The following is a 21724-nucleotide window of genomic DNA, read 5'->3' as shown; positions in this document are numbered from 1 at the left end:
TGTTTTCTTGCAATTCAGCCGTTGAATCTTGGTAAAAAGTCATGATTTTGTAGATTTCGTGCTCTTCTTTGCGAATTTAAGCCAGAAAACAACGAAAATCGGCGAGAAATCGTCATTTTGCATCGAAATATGCGGTTTTCTGTAAGAATTTTGACGATTTCGTGCAGAATTCTGCTGTTTTCTTGCAATTCAGCCGTTGAATCTTAGTAAAAAGTCATGATTTTGTAGATTTAGTGCTCTTCTTTGCGAATTCTAGCCAGAAAACAACGAAATTCAGCGATAAATCGTTGTTTTGCATCGAAATATGCGGTTTTCTGTAAGAATTTTGATGATTTCGTGCAGAATTCTGCTGTTTTCTTGCAATTCAGCCGTTGAATCTTGGTAAAAAGTCATGATTTTGTAGATTTCGTGCTCTTCTTTGCGAATTCAAGCCAGAAAACAACGAAAATGGGCGAGGAATCGTCGTTTTGCATCGAAATATGCGGTTTTCTGTAAGAATTTTGATGATTTCGTGCAGAATTCTGCTGTTTTCTTGCAATTCAGCCGTTGAATCTTGGTAAAAAGTCATGATTTTGTAGATTTCGTGCTCTTCTTTGCGAATTCAAGCCAGAAAACAACGAAAATGGGCGAGAAATCGTCGTTTTGCATCGAAATATGCGGTTTTCTGTAAGAATTTTGATGATTTCGTGCAGAATTCTGCTGTATTCTTGCAATTCAGCTGTAGAATCTTGGTAAAAAATGATGATTTTGTAGATTTCGTGCTCTTCTTTGCGAATTCAAGCCAGAAAACAACGAAAATCGGCGAGAAATCGTCGTTTTGCGTCGAAATATGCGGTTTTCTGTAAGAATTTTGATGATTTCGTGCAGAATTCTGCTGTTTTCTTGCAATTCAGCCGTTGAATCTCGGTAAAAAGTCATGATTTTGTAGATTTCGTGTTTTTCTTGGCGAATTCAAGATAGAAAACATCGAAAATCGGGGAGAAATCGTTGTTTTGCATCGAAATATGCAGTTTTCTCTAAGAATTTTGATGATTTCGTGCAGAATTCTGCTGTTTTCTTGCAATTCAGCCGTTGAATCTTGGTAAAAAGTCATGATTTTGTAGATCTCGTGCTCTTCTTTGCGAATTCAAGATAGAAAACAACGAAAATCAGCGAGAAATCGTCGTTTTCCATCGAAATATGCAGTTTTCTCTAAGAATTTTGATGATTTCGTGCAGAATTCTGCTGTTTTCTTGCAATTCAGCCGTTGAATCTTGGTAAAAAGTCATAATTTTGTAGATTTCATGCTCTTCTTTGCGAATTCAAGCCAGAAAACAACGAAAATTGGCGAGAAAACGTCGTTTTGCATCGAAATATGCGGTTTTCTGTAAGAATTTTGATGATTTCGTGCAGAATTCTGCTGTTTTCTTGCAATTCAGCCGTTGAATCTTGGTAAAAAGTCATGATTTTGTAGATTTCGTGCTCTTCATTGCGAATTCAAGCCAGAAAACAACGAAAATTGGCGAGAAATCGTCGTTTTGCATCGAAATATGCGGTTTTCTGTAAGAATTTTGATGATTTCGTGCAGAATTCTGCTGTTTTCTTGCAATTCAGCTGTTGAATCTTGGTAAAAAGTGATGATTTTGTAGATTTCGTGCTCTTCTTTGCGAATTCAAGCCAGAAAACAACGAAAATCGGCGAGAAATCGTCGTTTTGCATCGAAATATGCGGTTTTCTGTAAGAATTTTGATGAGTTCGTGCAGAATTCTGCTATTTTCTTGCAATTCAGCTGTTGAATCTTGGTAAAAAGTCATGATTTTGTAGATTTCGTGCTCTTCTTGGCGAATTCAAGATAGAAAACAACGAAAATCAGCGAACAATCGTCGTTTTACATCGAAATATGCGGTTTTCTCTAAGAATTTTGATGATTTCGTGCAGAATTCTGCTGTTTTCTTGCAATTCAGCCGTTGAATCTTAGTAAAAAGTCATGATTTTGTAGATTTCGTGCTCTTCTTTGCGAATTCAAGCCAGAAAACAACGAAAATCGGCGAGAAATCGTCGTTTTGCATCGAAATATGCGGTTTTCTGTTAGAATGTTGATGAGTTCGTGCAGAATTCTGCTGTTTTCTTGCAATTCAGCCGTTGAATCTTGGTAAAAAGTCATGATTTTGTAGATTTCGTGCTCTTCTTTGCGAATTCAAGCCAGAAAACCACGAAAATCGGCGAGAAATCGTCGTTTTGTATCGAAATATGCGGTTTTCTCTAAGAATTTTGATGATTTCGTGCAGAATTCTGCTGTTTTCTTGCAATTCAGCCGTTGAATCTTGGTAAAAAGTCATGATTTTGTAGATTTCGTGCTCTTCTTTGCGAATTCAAGCCAGAAAACAACGAAAATCGGCGAGAAATCGTCGTTTTGCATCGAAAAATGCGGTTTTCTGTAAGAATTTTGATGATTTCGTGCAGAATTCTGCTGCATTCTTGCAATTCAGCCGTTGAATCTTGGTAAAAAGTCATGATTTTGTAGATTTCGTGCTCTTCTTTGCGAATTCAAGCCAGAAAACAACGAAAATCGGCGAGAAATCGTCGTTTTGCATCGAAAAATGCGGTTTTCTGTAAGAATTTTGATGATTTCGTGCAGAATTCTGCTGTTTTCTTGCAATTCAGCCGTTGAATCTTGGTAAAAAGTTATGATTTTGTAGATTTCGTGCTCTTCTTTGCGAATTCAAGCCAGAAAACAACGAAAATCGGCGAGAAATCGTCGTTTTGCATCGAAATATGCGGTTTTCTGTAAGAATTTTGATGATTTCGTGCAGAATTCTGCTGTTTTCTTGCAATTCAAGCGTTGAATCTTGGTAAAAAGTCATGATTTTGTAGATTTCGTGCTCTTCTTTGCGAATTCAAGCCAGAAAACAACGAAAATCGGCGAGAAATCGTCGTTTTGCATCGAAAAATGCGGTTTTCTGTAAGAATTTTGATGATTTCGTGCAGAATTCTGCTGCATTCTTGCAATTCAGCCGTTGAATCTTGGTAAAAAGTCATGATTTTGTAGATTTCGTGCTCTTCTTTGCGAATTCAAGCCAGAAAACAACGAAAATCGGCGAGAAATCGTCGTTTTGCATCGAAAAATGCGGTTTTCTGTAAGAATTTTGATGATTTCGTGCAGAATTCTGCTGTTTTCTTGCAATTCAGCCGTTGAATCTTGGTAAAAAGTTATGATTTTGTAGATTTCGTGCTCTTCTTTGCGAATTCAAGCCAGAAAACAACGAAAATCGGCGAGAAATCGTCGTTTTGCATCGAAATATGCGGTTTTCTGTAAGAATTTTGATGAGTTCGTGCAGAATTCTGCTGTTTTCTTGCAATTCAGCTGTTGAATCTTGGTAAAAAGTCATGATTTTGTAGATTTCGTGCTCTTCTTGGCGAATTCAAGATAGAAAACAACGAAAATCAGCGAACAATCGTCGTTTTACATCGAAATATGCGGATTTCTCTAAGAATTTTGATGATTTCGTGCAGAATTCTGCTGTTTTCTTGCAATTCAGCCGTTGAATCTTAGTAAAAAGTCATGATTTTGTAGATTTCGTGCTCTTCATTGCGAATTCAAGCCAGAAAACAACGAAAATCGGCGAGAAATCGTCGTTTTGCATCGAAATATGCGGTTTTCTGTAAGAATTTTGATGAGTTCGTGCAGAATTCTGCTGTTTTCTTGCAATTCAGCCGTTGAATCTTGGTAAAAAGTCATGATTTTGTAGATTTCGCGCTCTTCTTGGCTAATTCAAGATAGAAAACAACGAAAATCAGCGAACAATCGTCGTTTTACATCGAAATATGCGGTTTTCTCTAAGAATTTTGATGATTTCGTGCAGAATTCTGCTGTTTTCTTGCAATTCAGCCGTTGAATCTTAGTAAAAAGTCATGATTTTGTAGATTTCGTGCTCTTCTTTGCGAATTCAAGCCAGAAAACAACGAAAATCGGCGAGAAATCGTCGTTTTGCATCGAAATATGCGGTTTTCTGTAAGAATTTTGATGATTTCGTGCAGAATTCTGCTGTTTTCTTGCAATTCAGCCGTTGAATCTTGGTAAAAAGTCATGATTTTGTAGATTTCGTGCTCTTCTTTGCGAATTCAAGCCAGAAAACCACGAAAATCGGCGAGAAATCGTCGTTTTGCATCGAAATATGCGGTTTTCTCTAAGAATTTTGATGATTTCGTGCAGAATTCTGCTGTTTTCTTGCAATTCAGCCGTTGAATCTTGGTAAAAAGTCATGATTTTGTAGATTTCGTGCTCTTCTTTGCGAATTCAAGATAGAAAACAACGAAAATCAGCGAGAAATCGTCGTTTTGCATCGAAATATGCGGTTTTCTCTAAGAATTTTGATGATTTCGTGCAGAATTCTGCTGTTTTCTTGCAATTCAGCTGTTGAATCTTGGTAAAAAGTCATGATTTTGTAGATTTCGTGCTCTTCTTTGCGAATTCAAGCCAGAAAACAACGAAAATCGGCGAGAAATCGTCGTTTTGCATCGAAATATGCGGTTTTCTGAAAGAATTTTGATGATTTCGTGCAGAATTCTGCTGTTTTCTTGCAATTCAAGCGTTGAATCTTGGTAAAAAGTCATGATTTTGAAGATTTCGTGCTCTTCTTTGCGAATTCAAGCCAGAAAACAACGAAAATCGGCGAGAAATCGTCGTTTTGCATCGAAATATGCGGTTTTCTGTAAGAATTTTGATGATTTCGTGCAGAATTCTGCTGTTTTCTTGCAATTCAGCCGTTGAATCTTGGTAAGAAGTCATGATTTTGTAGATTTCGTGCTTTTCTTGGCAAATTCAAGATAGAAAACAACGATAATCGGCGAGAAATCGTTGTTTTGCATCGAAATATGCAGTTTTCTCTAAGAATTTTGATGATTTCGTGCAGAATTCTGCTGTTTTCTTGCAATTCAGCCGTTGAATCTTGGTAAAAAGTCATAATTTTGTAGATTTCGTGATCTTCTTTGCGAATTCAAGCCAGAAAACAACGAAAATCGGCGAAAAATCGTCGTTTTGCATCGAAATATGCGGTTTTCTGTAAGAATTTTGATGATTTCGTGCAGAATTCTGCTGTTTTCTTGCAATTCAGCCGTTGAATCTTGGTAAAAAGTCATGATTTTGTAGATCTCGTGCTCTTCTTTGCGAATTCAAGATAGAAAACAACGAAAATCAGCGAGAAATCGTCGTTTTCCATCGAAATATGCAGTTTTCTCTAAGAATTTTGATGATTTCGTGCAGAATTCTGCTGTTTTCTTGCAATTCAGCCGTTGAATCTTGGTAAAAAGTCATAATTTTGTAGATTTCGTGCTCTTCTTTGCGAATTCAAGCCAGAAAACATCGAAAATCGGCGAGAAAACGTCGTTTTGCATCGAAATATGCGGTTTTCTGTAAGAATTTTGATGATTTCGTGCAGAATTCTGCTGTTTTCTTGCAATTCAGCCGTTGAATCTTGGTAAAAAGTGATGATTTTGTAGATTTCGTGCTCTTCTTTGCGAATTGAAGCCAGAAAACAACGAAAATTGGCGATAAATCGTTGTTTTGCATCGAAAAATGCGGTTTTCTGTAAGAATTTTGATGATTTCGTGCAGAATTCTGCTGTTTTCTTGCAATTCAGCCGTTAAATCTTGGTAAAAAGTCATGATTTTGTAGATTTCGTGCTCTTCATTGCGAATTCAAGCCAGAAAACAACGAAAATTGGCGAGAAATCGTCGTTTTGCATCGAAATATGCGGTTTTCTGTAAGAATTTTGATGATTTCGTGCAGAATTCTGCTGTTTTCTTGCAATTCAGCTGTTGAATCTTGGTAAAAAGTGATGATTTTGTAGATTTCGTGCTCTTCTTTGCGAATTCAAGCCAGAAAACAACGAAAATCGGCGAGAAATCGTCGTTTTGCATCGAAATATGCGGTTTTCTGTAAGAATTTTGATGAGTTCGTGCAGAATTCTGCTATTTTCTTGCAATTCAGCTGTTGAATCTTGGTAAAAAGTCATGATTTTGTAGATTTCGTGCTCTTCTTGGCGAATTCAAGATAGAAAACAACGAAAATCAGCGAACAATCGTCGTTTTACATCGAAATATGCGGTTTTCTCTAAGAATTTTGATGATTTCGTGCAGAATTCTGCTGTTTTCTTGCAATTCAGCCGTTGAATCTTAGTAAAAAGTCATGATTTTGTAGATTTCGTGCTCTTCTTTGCGAATTCAAGCCAGAAAACAACGAAAATCGGCGAGAAATCGTCGTTTTGCATCGAAATATGCGGTTTTCTGTAAGAATGTTGATGAGTTCGTGCAGAATTCTGCTGTTTTCTTGCAATTCAGCCGTTGAATCTTGGTAAAAAGTCATGATTTTGTAGATTTCGTGCTCTTCTTGGCTAATTCAAGATAGAAAACAACGAAAATCAGCGAACAATCGTCGTTTTACATCGAAATATGCGGTTTTCTCTAAGAATTTTGATGATTTCGTGCAGAATTCTGCTGTTTTCTTGCAATTCAGCCGTTGAATCTTAGTAAAAAGTCATGATTTTGTAGATTTCGTGCTCTTCTTTGCGAATTCAAGCCAGAAAACAACGAAAATCGGCGAGAAATCGTCGTTTTGCATCGAAATATGCGGTTTTCTGTAAGAATTTTGATGATTTCGTGCAGAATTCTGCTGTTTTCTTGCAATTCAGCCGTTGAATCTTGGTAAAAAGTCATGATTTTGTAGATTTCGTGCTCTTCTTTGCGAATTCAAGCCAGAAAACCACGAAAATCGGCGAGAAATCGTCGTTTTGCATCGAAATATGCGGTTTTCTCTAAGAATTTTGATGATTTCGTGCAGAATTCAGCTGTTTTCTTGCAATTCAGCCGTTGAATCTTGGTAAAAAGTCATGATTTTGTAGATTTCGTGCTCTTCTTTGCGAATTCAAGATAGAAAACAACGAAAATCAGCGAGAAATCGTCGTTTTGCATCGAAATATGCGGTTTTCTCTAAGAATTTTGATGATTTCGTGCAGAATTCTGCTGTTTTCTTGCAATTCAGCTGTTGAATCTTGGTAAAAAGTCATGATTTTGTAGATTTCGTGCTCTTCTTTGCGAATTCATGCCAGAAAACAACGAAAATCGGCGAGAAATCGTCGTTTTGCATCGAAATATGCGGTTTTCTGAAAGAATTTTGATGATTTCGTGCAGAATTCTGCTGTTTTCTTGCAATTCAAGCGTTGAATCTTGGTAAAAAGTCATGATTTTGAAGATTTCGTGCTCTTCTTTGCGAATTCAAGCCAGAAAACAACGAAAATCGGCGAGAAAACGTCGTTTTGCATCGAAATATGCGGTTTTCTGTAAGAATTTTGATGATTTCGTGCAGAATTCTGCTGTTTTCTTGCAATTCAGCCGTTGAATCTTGGTAAAAAGTGATGATTTTGTAGATTTCGTGCTCTTCTTTGCGAATTGAAGCCAGAAAACAACGAAAATCGGCGAAAAATCGTTGTTTTGCATCGAAAAATGCGGTTATCTGTAAGAATTTTGATAATTTCGTGCAGAATTCTGCTGTTTTCTTGCAATTCGGCCATTGAATCTTGGTAAAAAGTCATGATTTTGTAGATTTCGTGCTCTTCTTTGCGAATTCAAGCCAGAAAACAACGAAAATTGGCGAGAAATCGTCGTTTTGCATCGAAATATGCGGTTTTCTGTAAGAATTTTGATGATTTCGTGCAGAATTCTGCTGTTTCCTTGCAATTCAGCTGTTGAATCTTGGTAAAAAGTGATGATTTTCTAGATTTAGTGCTCTTCTTTGCGAATTCAAGCCAGAAAACAACGAAAATCGGCGAGAAATCGTCGTTTTGCATCGAAAAATGCGGTTTTCTGTAAGAATTTTGATGATTTCGTGCAGAATTCTGCTGTTTTCTTGCAATTCAGCCGTTGAATCTTGGTAAAAAGTTATGATTTTGTAGATTTCGTGCTCTTCTTTGCGAATTCAAGCCAGAAAACAACGAAAATTGGCGAGAAATCGTCGTTTTGCATCGAAATATGCGGTTTTCTGTAAGAATTTTGATGATTTCGTGCAGAATTCTGCTGTTTTCTTGCAATTCAGCTGTTGAATCTTGGTAAAAAGTGATGATTTTCTAGATTTCGTGCTCTTCTTTGCGAATTCAAGCCAGAAAACAACGAAAATCGGCGAGAAATCGTCGTTTTGCATCGAAAAATGCGGTTTTCTGTAAGAATTTTGATGATTTCGTGCAGAATTCTGCTGTTTTCTTGCAATTCAGCCGTTGAATCTTGGTAAAAAGTTATGATTTTGTAGATTTCGTGCTCTTCTTTGCGAATTCAAGCCAGAAAACAACGAAAATCGGCGAGAAATCGTCGTTTTGCATCGAAATATGCGGTTTTCTGTAAGAATTTTGATGATTTCGTGCAGAATTCTGCTGTTTTCTTGCAATTCAGCCGTTGAATCTTAGTAAAAAGTCATGATTTTGTAGATTTCGTGCTCTTCTTTGCGAATTCAAGCCAGAAAACAACGAAAATCGGCGAGAAATCGTCGTTTTGCATCGAAATATGCGGTTTTCTGTAAGAATTTTGATGATTTCGTGCAGAATTCTGCTGTTTTCTTGCAATTCAGCCGTTGAATCTTGGTAAAAAGTCATGATTTTGTAGATTTCGTGCTCTTCTTTGCGAATTGAAGCCAGAAAACAACGAAAATCGGCGATAAATCGTTGTTTTGCATCGAAAAATGCGGTTATCTGTTAGAATTTTGATGATTTCGTGCAGAATTCTGCTGTTTTCTTGCAATTCGGCCATTGAATCTTGGTAAAAAGTCATGATTTTGTAGATTTCGTGCTCTTCTTTGCGAATTCAAGCCAGAAAACAACGAAAATTGGCGAGAAATCGTCGTTTTGCATCGAAATATGCGGTTTTCTGTAAGAATTTTGATGATTTCGTGCAGAATTCTGCTGTTTTCTTGCAATTCAGCTGTTGAATCTTGGTAAAAAGTGATGATTTTCTAGATTTAGTGCTCTTCTTTGCGAATTCAAGCCAGAAAACAACGAAAATCGGCGAGAAATCGTCGTTTTGCATCGAAAAATGCGGTTTTCTGTAAGAATTTTGATGATTTCGTGCAGAATTCTGCTGTTTTCTTGCAATTCAGCCGTTGAATCTTGGTAAAAAGTTATGATTTTGTAGATTTCGTGCTCTTCTTTGCGAATTCAAGCCAGAAAACAACGAAAATTGGCGAAAAATCGTCGTTTTGCATCGAAATATGCGGTTTTCTGTAAGAATTTTGATGATTTCGTGCGGAATTCTGCTGTTTTCTTGCAATTCAGCTGTTGAATCTTGGTAAAAAGTGATGATTTTCTAGATTTCGTGCTCTTCTTTGCGAATTCAAGCCAGAAAACAACGAAAATCGGCGAGAAATCGTCGTTTTGCATCGAAAAATGCGGTTTTCTGTAAGAATTTTGATGATTTCGTGCAGAATTCTGCTGTTTTCTTGCAATTCAGCCGTTGAATCTTGGTAAAAAGTTATGATTTTGTAGATTTCGTGCTCTTCTTTGCGAATTCAAGCCAGAAAACAACGAAAATCGGCGAGAAATCGTCGTTTTGCATCGAAATATGCGGTTTTCTGTAAGAATTTTGATGATTTCGTGCAGAATTCTGCTGTTTTCTTGCAATTCAAGCGTTGAATCTTGGTAAAAAGTCATGATTTTGTAGATTTCGTGCTCTTCTTTGCGAATTCAAGCCAGAAAACAACGAAAATCGGCGAGAAATCGTCGTTTTGCATCGAAATATGCGGTTTTCTGTAAGAATTTTGATGAGTTCGTGCAGAATTCTGCTGTTTTCTTGCAATTCAGCTGTTGAATCTTGGTAAAAAGTCATGATTTTGTAGATTTCGTGCTCTTCTTGGCGAATTCAAGATAGAAAACAACGAAAATCAGCGAACAATCGTCGTTTTACATCGAAATATGCGGTTTTCTCTAAGAATTTTGATGATTTCGTGCAGAATTCTGTTGTTTTCTTGCAATTCAGCCGTTGAATCTTAGTAAATAGTCATGATTTTGTAGATTTCGTGCTCTTCATTGCGAATTCAAGCCAGAAAACAACGAAAATCGGCGAGAAATCGTCGTTTTGCATCGAAATATGCGGTTTTCTGTAAGAATTTTGATGAGTTCGTGCAGAATTCTGCTGTTTTCTTGCAATTCAGCCGTTGAATCTTGGTAAAAAGTCATGATTTTGTAGATTTCGTGCTCTTCTTGGCTAATTCAAGATAGAAAACAACGAAAATCAGCGAACAATCGTCGTTCTACATCGAAATATGCGGTTTTCTCTAAGAATTTTGATGATTTCGTGCAGAATTCTGCTGTTTTCTTGCAATTCAGCCGTTGAATCTTAGTAAAAAGTCATGATTTTGTAGATTTCGTGCTCTTCTTTGCGAATTCAAGCCAGAAAACAACGAAAATCGGCGAGAAATCGTCGTTTTGCATCGAAATATGCGGTTTTCTGTAAGAATTTTGATGATTTCGTGCAGAATTCTGCTGTTTTCTTGCAATTCAGCCGTTGAATCTTGGTAAAAAGTCATGATTTTGTAGATTTCGTGCTCTTCTTTGCGAATTCAAGCCAGAAAACCACGAAAATCGGCGAGAAATCGTCGTTTTGCATCGAAATATGCGGTTTTCTCTAAGAATTTTGATGATTTCGTGCAGAATTCTGCTGTTTTCTTGCAATTCAGCCGTTGAATCTTGGTAAAAAGTCATGATTTTGTAGATTTCGTGCTCTTCTTTGCGAATTCAAGATAGAAAACAACGAAAATCAGCGAGAAATCGTCGTTTTGCATCGAAATATGCGGTTTTCTCTAAGAATTTTGATGATTTCGTGCAGAATTCTGCTGTTTTCTTGCAATTCAGCTGTTGAATCTTGGTAAAAAGTCATGATTTTGTAGATTTCGTGCTCTTCTTTGCGAATTCAAGCCAGAAAACAACGAAAATCGGCGAGAAATCGTCGTTTTGCATCGAAATATGCGGTTTTCTGAAAGAATTTTGATGATTTCGTGCAGAATTCTGCTGTTTTCTTGCAATTCAAGCGTTGAATCTTGGTAAAAAGTCATGATTTTGAAGATTTCGTGCTCTTCTTTGCGAATTCAAGCCAGAAAACAACGAAAATCGGCGAGAAATCGTTGTTTTGCATCGAAATATGCAGTTTTCTCTAAGAATTTTGATGATTTCGTGCAGAATTCTGCTGTTTTCTTGCAATTCAGCCGTTGAATCTTGGTAAAAAGTCATAATTTTGTAGATTTCGTGCTCTTCTTTGCGAATTCAAGCCAGAAAACAACGAAAATCGGCGAAAAATCGTCGTTTTGCATCGAAATATGCGGTTTTCTGTAAGAATTTTGATGATTTCGTGCAGAATTCTGCTGTTTTCTTGCAATTCAGCCGTTGAATCTTGGTAAAAAGTCATGATTTTGTAGATCTCGTGCTCTTCTTTGCGAATTCAAGATAGAAAACAACGAAAATCAGCGAGAAATCGTCGTTTTCCATCGAAATATGCAGTTTTCTCTAAGAATTTTGATGATTTCGTGCAGAATTCTGCTGTTTTCTTGCAATTCAGCCGTTGAATCTTGGTAAAAAGTCATAATTTTGTAGATTTCGTGCTCTTCTTTGCGAATTCAAGCCAGAAAACATCGAAAATCGGCGAGAAAACGTCGTTTTGCATCGAAATATGCGGTTTTCTGTAAGAATTTTGATGATTTCGTGCAGAATTCTGCTGTTTTCTTGCAATTCAGCCGTTGAATCTTGGTAAAAAGTGATGATTTTGTAGATTTCGTGCTCTTCTTTGCGAATTGAAGCCAGAAAACAACGAAAATTGGCGATAAATCGTTGTTTTGCATCGAAAAATGCGGTTTTCTGTAAGAATTTTGATGATTTCGTGCAGAATTCTGCTGTTTTCTTGCAATTCAGCCGTTAAATCTTGGTAAAAAGTCATGATTTTGTAGATTTCGTGCTCTTCATTGCGAATTCAAGCCAGAAAACAACGAAAATTGGCGAGAAATCGTCGTTTTGCATCGAAATATGCGGTTTTCTGTAAGAATTTTGATGATTTCGTGCAGAATTCTGCTGTTTTCTTGCAATTCAGCTGTTGAATCTTGGTAAAAAGTGATGATTTTGTAGATTTCGTGCTCTTCTTTGCGAATTCAAGCCAGAAAACAACGAAAATCGGCGAGAAATCGTCGTTTTGCATCGAAATATGCGGTTTTCTGTAAGAATTTTGATGAGTTCGTGCAGAATTCTGCTATTTTCTTGCAATTCAGCTGTTGAATCTTGGTAAAAAGTCATGATTTTGTAGATTTTGTGCTCTTCTTGGCGAATTCAAGATAGAAAACAACGAAAATCAGCGAACAATCGTCGTTTTACATCGAAATATGCGGTTTTCTCTAAGAATTTTGATGATTTCGTGCAGAATTCTGCTGTTTTCTTGCAATTCAGCCGTTGAATCTTAGTAAAAAGTCATGATTTTGTAGATTTCGTGCTCTTCTTTGCGAATTCAAGCCAGAAAACAACGAAAATCGGCGAGAAATCGTCGTTTTGCATCGAAATATGCGGTTTTCTGTAAGAATGTTGATGAGTTCGTGCAGAATTCTGCTGTTTTCTTGCAATTCAGCCGTTGAATCTTGGTAAAAAGTCATGATTTTGTAGATTTCGTGCTCTTCTTGGCTAATTCAAGATAGAAAACAACGAAAATCAGCGAACAATCGTCGTTTTACATCGAAATATGCGGTTTTCTCTAAGAATTTTGATGATTTCGTGCAGAATTCTGCTGTTTTCTTGCAATTCAGCCGTTGAATCTTAGTAAAAAGTCATGATTTTGTAGATTTCGTGCTCTTCTTTGCGAATTCAAGCCAGAAAACAACGAAAATCGGCGAGAAATCGTCGTTTTGCACCGAAATATGCGGTTTTCTGTAAGAATTTTGATGATTTCGTGCAGAATTCTGCTGTTTTCTTGCAATTCAGCCGTTGAATCTTGGTAAAAAGTCATGATTTTGTAGATTTCGTGCTCTTCATTGCGAATTCAAGCCAGAAAACAACGAAAATTGGCGAGAAATCGTCGTTTTGCATCGAAATATGCGGTTTTCTGTAAGAATTTTGATGATTTCGTGCAGAATTCTGCTGTTTTCTTGCAATTCAGCTGTTGAATCTTGGTAAAAAGTGATGATTTTGTAGATTTTGTGCTCTTCTTTGCGAATTCAAGCCAGAAAACAACGAAAATCGGCGAGAAATCGTCGTTTTGCATCGAAATATGCGGTTTTCTGTAAGAATTTTGATGAGTTCGTGCAGAATTCTGCTATTTTCTTGCAATTCAGCTGTTGAATCTTGGTAAAAAGTCATGATTTTGTAGATTTCGTGCTCTTCTTGTCGAATTCAAGATAGAAAACAACGAAAATCAGCGAACAATCGTCGTTTTACATCGAAATATGCGGTTTTCTCTAAGAATTTTGATGATTTCGTGCAGAATTCTGCTGTTTTCTTGCAATTCAGCCGTTGAATCTTAGTAAAAAGTCATGATTTTGTAGATTTCGTGCTCTTCTTTGCGAATTCAAGCCAGAAAACAACGAAAATCGGCGAGAAATCGTCGTTTTGCATCGAAATATGCGGTTTTCTGTAAGAATGTTGATGAGTTCGTGCAGAATTCTGCTGTTTTCTTGCAATTCAGCCGTTGAATCTTGGTAAAAAGTCATGATTTTGTAGATTTCGTGCTCTTCTTGGCTAATTCAAGATAGAAAACAACGAAAATCAGCGAACAATCGTCGTTTTACATCGAAATATGCGGTTTTCTCTAAGAATTTTGATGATTTCGTGCAGAATTCTGCTGTTTTCTTGCAATTCAGCCGTTGAATCTTAGTAAAAAGTCATGATTTTGTAGATTTCGTGCTCTTCTTTGCGAATTCAAGCCTGAAAACAACGAAAATCGGCGAGAAATCGTCGTTTTGCATCGAAATATGCGGTTTTCTGTAAGAATTTTGATGATTTCGTGCAGAATTCTGCTGTTTTCTTGCAATTCAGCCGTTGAATCTTGGTAAAAAGTCATGATTTTGTAGATTTCGTGCTCTTCTTTGCGAATTCAAGCCAGAAAACCACGAAAATCGGCGAGAAATCGTCGTTTTGCATCGAAATATGCGGTTTTCTCTAAGAATTTTGATGATTTCGTGCAGAATTCTGCTGTTTTCTTGCAATTCAGCCGTTGAATCTTGGTTAAAAGTCATGATTTTGTAGATTTCGTGCTCTTCTTTGCGAATTCAAGATAGAAAACAACGAAAATCAGCGAGAAATCGTCGTTTTGCATCGAAATATGCGGTTTTCTCTAAGAATTTTGATGATTTCGTGCAGAATTCTGCTGTTTTCTTGCAATTCAGCTGTTGAATCTTGGTAAAAAGTCATGATTTTGTAGATTTCGTGCTCTTCTTTGCGAATTCATGCCAGAAAACAACGAAAATCGGCGAGAAATCGTCGTTTTGCATCGAAATATGCGGTTTTCTGAAAGAATTTTGATGATTTCGTGCAGAATTCTGCTGTTTTCTTGCAATTCAAGCGTTGAATCTTGGTAAAAAGTCATGATTTTGAAGATTTCGTGCTCTTCTTTGCGAATTCAAGCCAGAAAACAACGAAAATCGGCGAGAAAACGTCGTTTTGCATCGAAATATGCGGTTTTCTGTAAGAATTTTGATGATTTCGTGCAGAATTCTGCTGTTTTCTTGCAATTCAGCTGTTGAATCTTGGTAAAAAGTGATGATTTTCTAGATTTCGTGCTCTTCTTTGCGAATTCAAGCCAGAAAACAACGAAAATCGGCGAGAAATCGTCGTTTTGCATCGAAATATGCGGTTTTCTGTAAGAATTTTGATGATTTCGTGCAGAATTCTGCTGTTTTCTTGCAATTCAGCCGTTAAATCTTGGTAAAAAGTCATGATTTTGTAGATTTCGTGCTCTTCTTTGCGAATTCAAGCCAGAAAACCACGAAGATCGGCGAGAAATCGTCGTTTTGCATCGAAATATGCGGTTTTCTCTAAGAATTTTGATGATTTCGTGCAGAATTCTGCTGTTTTCTTGCAATTCAGCTTATGAATGTAGGTAAAAAGTCATGATTTTGTAGATTTCGTGCTCTTCTTGGCCAATTCAAGATAGAAAACAACGAAAATCAGCGAACAATCGTCGTTTTACATCAAAATATGCGGTTTTCTCTAAGAATTTTGATGATTTCGTGCAGAATTCTTCTGTTTTCTAGCAATTCAGCCGTTGAATTTTAGTAAAAAGTCATGATTTTGTAGATTTCGTGCTCTTCTTTGCAAATTCAAGCCAGGAAACAACGAAAATCGGCGAAAAATCGTCGTTTTGCATCGAAATATGCGGTTTTCTGTAAGAATTTTGATGATTTCGTGCAGAATTCTGCTGTTTTCTTGCAATTCAGCCGTTGAATCTTGGTAAAAAGTCATGATTTTGTAGATCTCGTGCTCTTCTTTGCGAATTCAAGATAGAAAACAACGAAAATCAGCGAGAAATCGTCGTTTTCCATCGAAATATGCAGTTTTCTCTAAGAATTTTGATGATTTCGTGCAGAATTCTGCTGTTTTCTTGCAATTCAGCCGTTGAATCTTGGTAAAAAATCATGATTTTGTAAATTTCGTGCTCTTATTTGCGAATTCAAGCCAGAAAACAACGAAAATCGGCGATAAATCGTTGTTTTGCATCGAAAAATGCGGTTTTCTGTAAGAATTTTGATGATTTCGTGCAGAATTCTGCTGTTTTCTTGCAATTCAGCCGTTGAATCTTGGTAAAAAGTCATGATTTTGTAGATTTCGTGCTCTTCTTTGCGAATTCAAGCCAGAAAACAACGAAAATCGGCGAGAAATCGACGTTTTGCATCGAAATATGCGGTTTTCTGTAAGAATTTTGATGATTTCGTGCAGAATTCTGCTGTTTTCTTGCAATTCAGCTGTTGAATCTTGGTAAAAAGTGATGATTTTGTAGATTTCGTGCTCTTCTTTGCGAATTCAAGCCAGAAAACAACGAAAATCGGCGAGAAATCGTCGTTTTGCATCGAAATATGCGGTTTTCTGTAAGAATTTTGATGATTTCGGGCAGAATTCTGCTGTTTTCTTGCAATTCAGCTGTTAAATCTTGGTAAAAAGTCATGATTTTGTAGATTTCGTGCTCTTCTTTGCGAATTCAAGCCAGAAAACCACGAAGATCGGCGAGAAATCGTCGTTTTGCATCGAAATATGCGGTTTTCTCTAAGAATTTTGATGATTTCGTGCAGAATTCTGCTGTTTTCTTGCAATTCAGCCGATGAATGTTGGTAAAAAGTCATGATTTTGTAGATTTCGTGCTCTTCTTGGCTAATTCAAGATAGAAAACAACGAAAATCAGCGAACAATCGTCGTTTTACATCAAAATATGCGGTTTTCTCTAAGAATTTTGATGATTTCGTGCAGAATTCTGCTGTTTTCTTGCAATTCAGCCGTTGAATCTTAGTAAAAAGTCATGATTTTGTAGATTTCGTGCTCTTCTTTGCGAATTCAAGCCAGAAAACAACGAAAATCGGCGAGAAATCGTCGTTTTGCATCGAAATATGCGGTTTTCTGTAAGAATTTTGATGAGTTTGTGCAGAATTCTGCTGTTTTCTTGCAATTCAGCCGTTGACTCTTGGTAAAAAGTCATGATTTTGTAGATTTCGTGCTCTTCTTGGCTAATTCAAGATAGAAAACAACGAAAATCAGCGAACAATCGTCGTTTTACATCGAAATATGCGGTTTTCTCTAAGAATTTTGATGATTTCGTGCAGAATTCTGCTGTTTTCTTGCAATTCAGCCGTTGAATCTTAGTAAAAAGTCATGATTTTGTAGATTTCGTGCTCTTCTTTGCGAATTCAAGCCAGAAAACAACGAAAATCGGCGAGAAATCGTCGTTTTGCATCGAAATATGCGGTTTTCTGTAAGAATTTTGATGATTTCGTGCAGAATTCTGCTGTTTTCTTGCAATTCAGCTGTTGAATCTTGGTAAAAAGTCATAATTTTGTAGATTTCGTGCTCTTCTTTGCGAATTCAAGCCAGAAAACAACGAAAATCGGCGAGAAATCGTCGTTTTGCATCGAAATATGCGGTTTTCTCTAAGAATTTTGATGATTCCGTGCAGAATTCTGCTGTTTTCTTGCAATTCAGCCGTTGAATCTTGGTAAAAAGTCATGATTTTGTAGATTTCGTGCTCTTCTTTGCGAATTCAAGATAGAAAACAACGAAAATCAGCGAGAAATCGTCGTTTTGCATCAAAATTTGCGGTTTTCTCTAAGAATTTTGATGATTTTGTGCAGAATTCTGCTGTTTTCTTGCAATTCAGCCGTTGAATCTTGGTAAAAAGTCATGATTTTGTAGATTTCGTGCTCTTCTTTGCGAATTCATGCCAGAAAACAACGAAAATCGGCGAGAAATCGTCGTTTTGCATCGAAATATGCGGTTTTCTGTAAGAATTTTGATGAGTTCGTGCAGAATTCTGCTGTTTTCTTGCAATTCAGCCGTTGAATCTTGGTAAAAAGTCATGATTTTGTAGATTTCGTGCTCATCTCGGCGAATTCAAGATAGAAAACAACGAAAATCAGCGAACAATCGTCGTTTTACATCGAAATATGCGGTTTTCTCTAAGAATTTTGATGATTTCGTGCAGAATTCTGCTGTTTTCTTGCAATTCAGCCGTTGAATCTTAGTAAAAAGTCATGATTTTGTAGATTGCGTGCTCTTCTTTGCGAATTCAAGCCAGAAAACAACGAAAATCGGCGAGAAATCGTCGTTTTGCATCGAAATATGCGGTTTTCTGTAAGAATTTTGATGAGTTCGTGCAGAATTCTGCTGTTTTCTTGCAATTCAGCCGTTGAATCTTGGTAAAAAGTCATGATTTTGTAGATTTGGTGCTCTTCTTGGCTAATTCAAGATAGAAAACAACGAAAATCAGCGAACAATCGTCGTTTTACATCGAAATATGCGGTTTTCTCTAAGAATTTTGATGATTTCGTGCAGAATTCTGCTGTTCTCTTGCAATTCAGCCGTTGAATCTTAGTAAAAAGTCATGATTTTGTAGATTTCGTGCTCTTCTTTGCGAATTCAAGCCAGAAAACAACGAAAATCGGCGAGAAATCGTCGTTTTGCATCGAAATATGCGGTTTTCTGTAAGAATTTTGATGATTTCGTGCAGAATTCTGCTGTTTTCTTGCAATTCAGCCGTTGAATCTTGGTAAAAAGTCATGATTTTGTAGATTTCGTGCTCTTCTTTGCGAATTCAAGCCAGAAAACCACGAAAATCGGCGAAAAATCGTCGTTTTACATCGAAATATGCGGTTTTCTCTAAGAATTTTGATGATTTCGTGCAGAAATCTGCTGTTTTCTTGCAATTCAGCCATTGAATCTTGGTAAAAGTCATAATTTTGTAGATTTCGTGCTCTTCTTTGCGAATTCAAGCCAGAAAACAACGAAAATCGGCGAGAAATCGTCGTTTTGCATCGAAGTATGCGGTTTTCTGTAAGAATTTTGATGATTTCGTGCAGAATTCTGCTGTTTTCTTGCAATTCAGCCGTAGAATCTTGGTAAAAAGTGATGATTTTCTAGATTTCGTGCTCTTCTTTGCAAATTCAAGCCAGAAAACAACAAAAATCGGCGAGAAATCGTTGTTTTGCATCGCATTATGCGTTTTCTCTAAGAATTTTGACGATTTCGTGCAGAATTCTGCTGTTTTCTTGCAATTCAGCCGTTGAATCTTGGTAAAAAGTCATGATTTTGTAGATTTCGTGCTCTTCTTTGCGAATTCAAGCCAGAAAACAACGAAAATCGGCGAGAAATCGTCGTTTTGCATCGAAATATGCGGTTTTCTGTAAGAATTTTCATGATTTCGTGCAGAATTCTGCTGTTTTCTTGCAATTCAGCCGTTGAATCTTGGTAAAAAGTCATGATTTTGTGGATTTCGTGCTCTTCTTTGCGAATTCAAGCCAGAAAACCACGAAAATCGGCGAGAAATCGTCATTTTGTATCGAAATATGCGGTTTTCTCTAAGCATTTTGATGATTTCGTGCAGAATTCTGCTGTTTTCTTGCAATTCAGCAGTTGAATCTTGGTAAAAAGTCATGATTTTGTGGATTTCGTGCTTTTCTTTGCGAATTCAAGCCAGAAAACCACGAAAATCGGCGAGAAATCGTCGTTTTGTATCGAAATATGCGGTTTTCTCTAAGAATTTTGATGATTTCGTGCAGAATTCTGCTGCTTTCTTGCAATTCAGCCGTTGAATCTTGGTAAAAAGTCATGATTTTGTAGATTTCGTGCTCTTCTTTGCGAATTCAAGCCAGAAAACAACGAAAATCGGCGAGAAATCATCGTTTTGCATCGAAAAATGCGGTTTTCTGTAAGAATTTTGATGATTTCGTGCAGAATTCTGCTGCTTTCTTGCAATTCAGCCGTTGAATCTTGGTAAAAAGTCATGATTTTGTAGATTTCGTGCTCTTCTTTGCGAATTCAAGCCAGAAAACAACGAAAATCGGAGAGAAATCGTCGTTTTGCATCGAAATATGCGGTTTTCTGTAAGAATTTTGATGATTTCGTGCAGAATTCTGCTGTTTTCTTGCAATTCAAGCGTTGAATCTTGGTAAAAAGTCATGATTTTGTAGATTTCGTGCTTTTCTTTGCGAATTCAAGCCAGAAAACAACGAAAATCGGCGAGAAATCGTCGTTTTGCATCGAAATATGCGGTTTTCTGTAAGAATTTTGATGAGTTCGTGCAGAATTCTGCTGTTTTCTTGCAATTCAGCCGTTGAATCTTGGTAAAAAGTCATGATTTTGTAGACTTCGTGCTCTTCTTGGCGAATTCAAGATAGAAAACAACGAAAATCGGCGAGAAATCGTCGTTTTGCATCGAAAAATGAGGTTTTCTTTAAGAATTTTGATGATTTCCTGCAGAATTCTGCTGTTTTCTTGCTATTCAGCCGTTGAATCTTGGTAAAAAGTCATGATTTTGTAGATTTCGTGCTCTTCTTTGCGAATTCAAGCCAGAAAACAACGAAAATCGGCGAGAAATCGACGTTTTGCATCGAAATATGCGGTTTTCTGTACGAATTTTGATGATTTCGTGCAGAATTCTGCTGTTTTCTTGCAATTCAAGCGTTGAATCTTGGTAAAAAGTCATGATTTTGTAGATTTCGTGCTTTTCTTTGCAAATTCAAGCCAGAAAACAACGAAAATCGGTGAGAAATCGTCGTTTTGCATCGAAATATGCGGTTTTCTGTAAGAATTTTGATGAGTTCGTGCAGAATTCTGCTGTTTTCTTGCAATTCAGCCGTTGAATCTTGGTAAAAAGTCATGATTTTGTAGATTTCGTGCTCTTCTTGGCGAATTCAAGATAGAAAACAACGAAAATCAGCGAACAATCGTCGTTTTACATCGAAATATGCGGTTTTCTCTAAGAATTTTGATGATTTCGTGCAGAATTCTGCTGTTTTCTTGCAATTCAGCCGTTGAATCTTAGTAAAAAGTCATGATTTTGTAGATTTCGTGCTCTTCTTTGCGAATTCAAGCCAGAAAACAACGAAATTCGGCGAGAAATCGTCGTTTTGCATCGAAATATGCGGTTTTCTGTAAGAATTTTGATGAGTTCGTGCAGAATTCTGCTGTTTTCTTGCAATTCAGCCGTTGAATCTTGGTAAAAAGTCATGATTTTGTAGATTTCGTGCTCTTCTTTGCGAATTCAAGCCAGAAAACTACGAAAATCGGCGAGAAATCGTCGTTTTGCATCGAAATATGCGGTTTTCTCTACGAATTTTGATGATTTCGTGCAGAATTCTGCTGTTTTCTTGCAATTCAGCCGTTGAATCTAGGTAAAAAGTCATGATTTTGTAGATTTTGTGCTCTTCTTTGCGAATTCAAGATAGAAAACAACGAAAATCAGCGAGAAATCGTCGTTTTGCATCGAAATATGCGGTTTTCTCTAAGAATTTTGATGATTTCGTGCAGAATTCTGCTGTTTTCTTGCAATTCAGCCGTAGAATCTTGGTAAAAAGTGATGATTTTCTAGATTTCGTGCTCTTCTTTGCAAATTCAAGCCAGAAAACAACAAAAATCGGCGAGAAATCGTTGTTTTGCATCTCATTATGCGTTTTCTCTAAGAATTTTGACGATTTCGTGCAGAATTCTGCTGTTTTCTTGCAATTCAGCCGTTGAATCTTGGTAAAAAGTCATGATTTTGTAGATTTCGTGCTCTTCTTTGCGAATTCAAGCCAGAAAACAACGAAAATCGGCGAGAAATCGTCGTTTTGCATCGAAATATGCGGTTTTCTGTAAGAATTTTCATGATTTCGTGCAGAATTCTGCTGTTTTCTTGCAATTCAGCCGTTGAATCTTGGTAAAAAGTCATGATTTTGTGGATTTCGTGCTCTTCTTTGCGAATTCAAGCCAGAAAACCACGAAAATCGGCGAGAAATCGTCATTTTGTATCGAAATATGCGGTTTTCTCTAAGCATTTTGATGATTTCGTGCAGAATTCTGCTGTTTTCTTGCAATTCAGCAGTTGAATCTTGGTAAAAAGTCATGATTTTGTGGATTTCGTGCTTTTCTTTGCGAATTCAAGCCAGAAAACCACGAAAATCGGCGAGAAATCGTCGTTTTGTATCGAAATATGCGGTTTTCTCTAAGAATTTTGATGATTTCGTGCAGAATTCTGCTGCTTTCTTGCAATTCAGCCGTTGAAT

The sequence above is a fragment of the Gnatocerus cornutus genome, chromosome 7, assembly GCF_029298725.1.
Source record: "Gnatocerus cornutus isolate USDA-ARS CGAHR chromosome 7, icGnaCorn1.1, whole genome shotgun sequence".
In the NCBI taxonomy this organism is placed as follows: Eukaryota; Metazoa; Arthropoda; class Insecta; order Coleoptera; family Tenebrionidae; genus Gnatocerus; species Gnatocerus cornutus.
The sequence above is the reverse complement of the archived record's forward strand: the minus strand, read 5'-3'. Positions refer to the sequence as shown.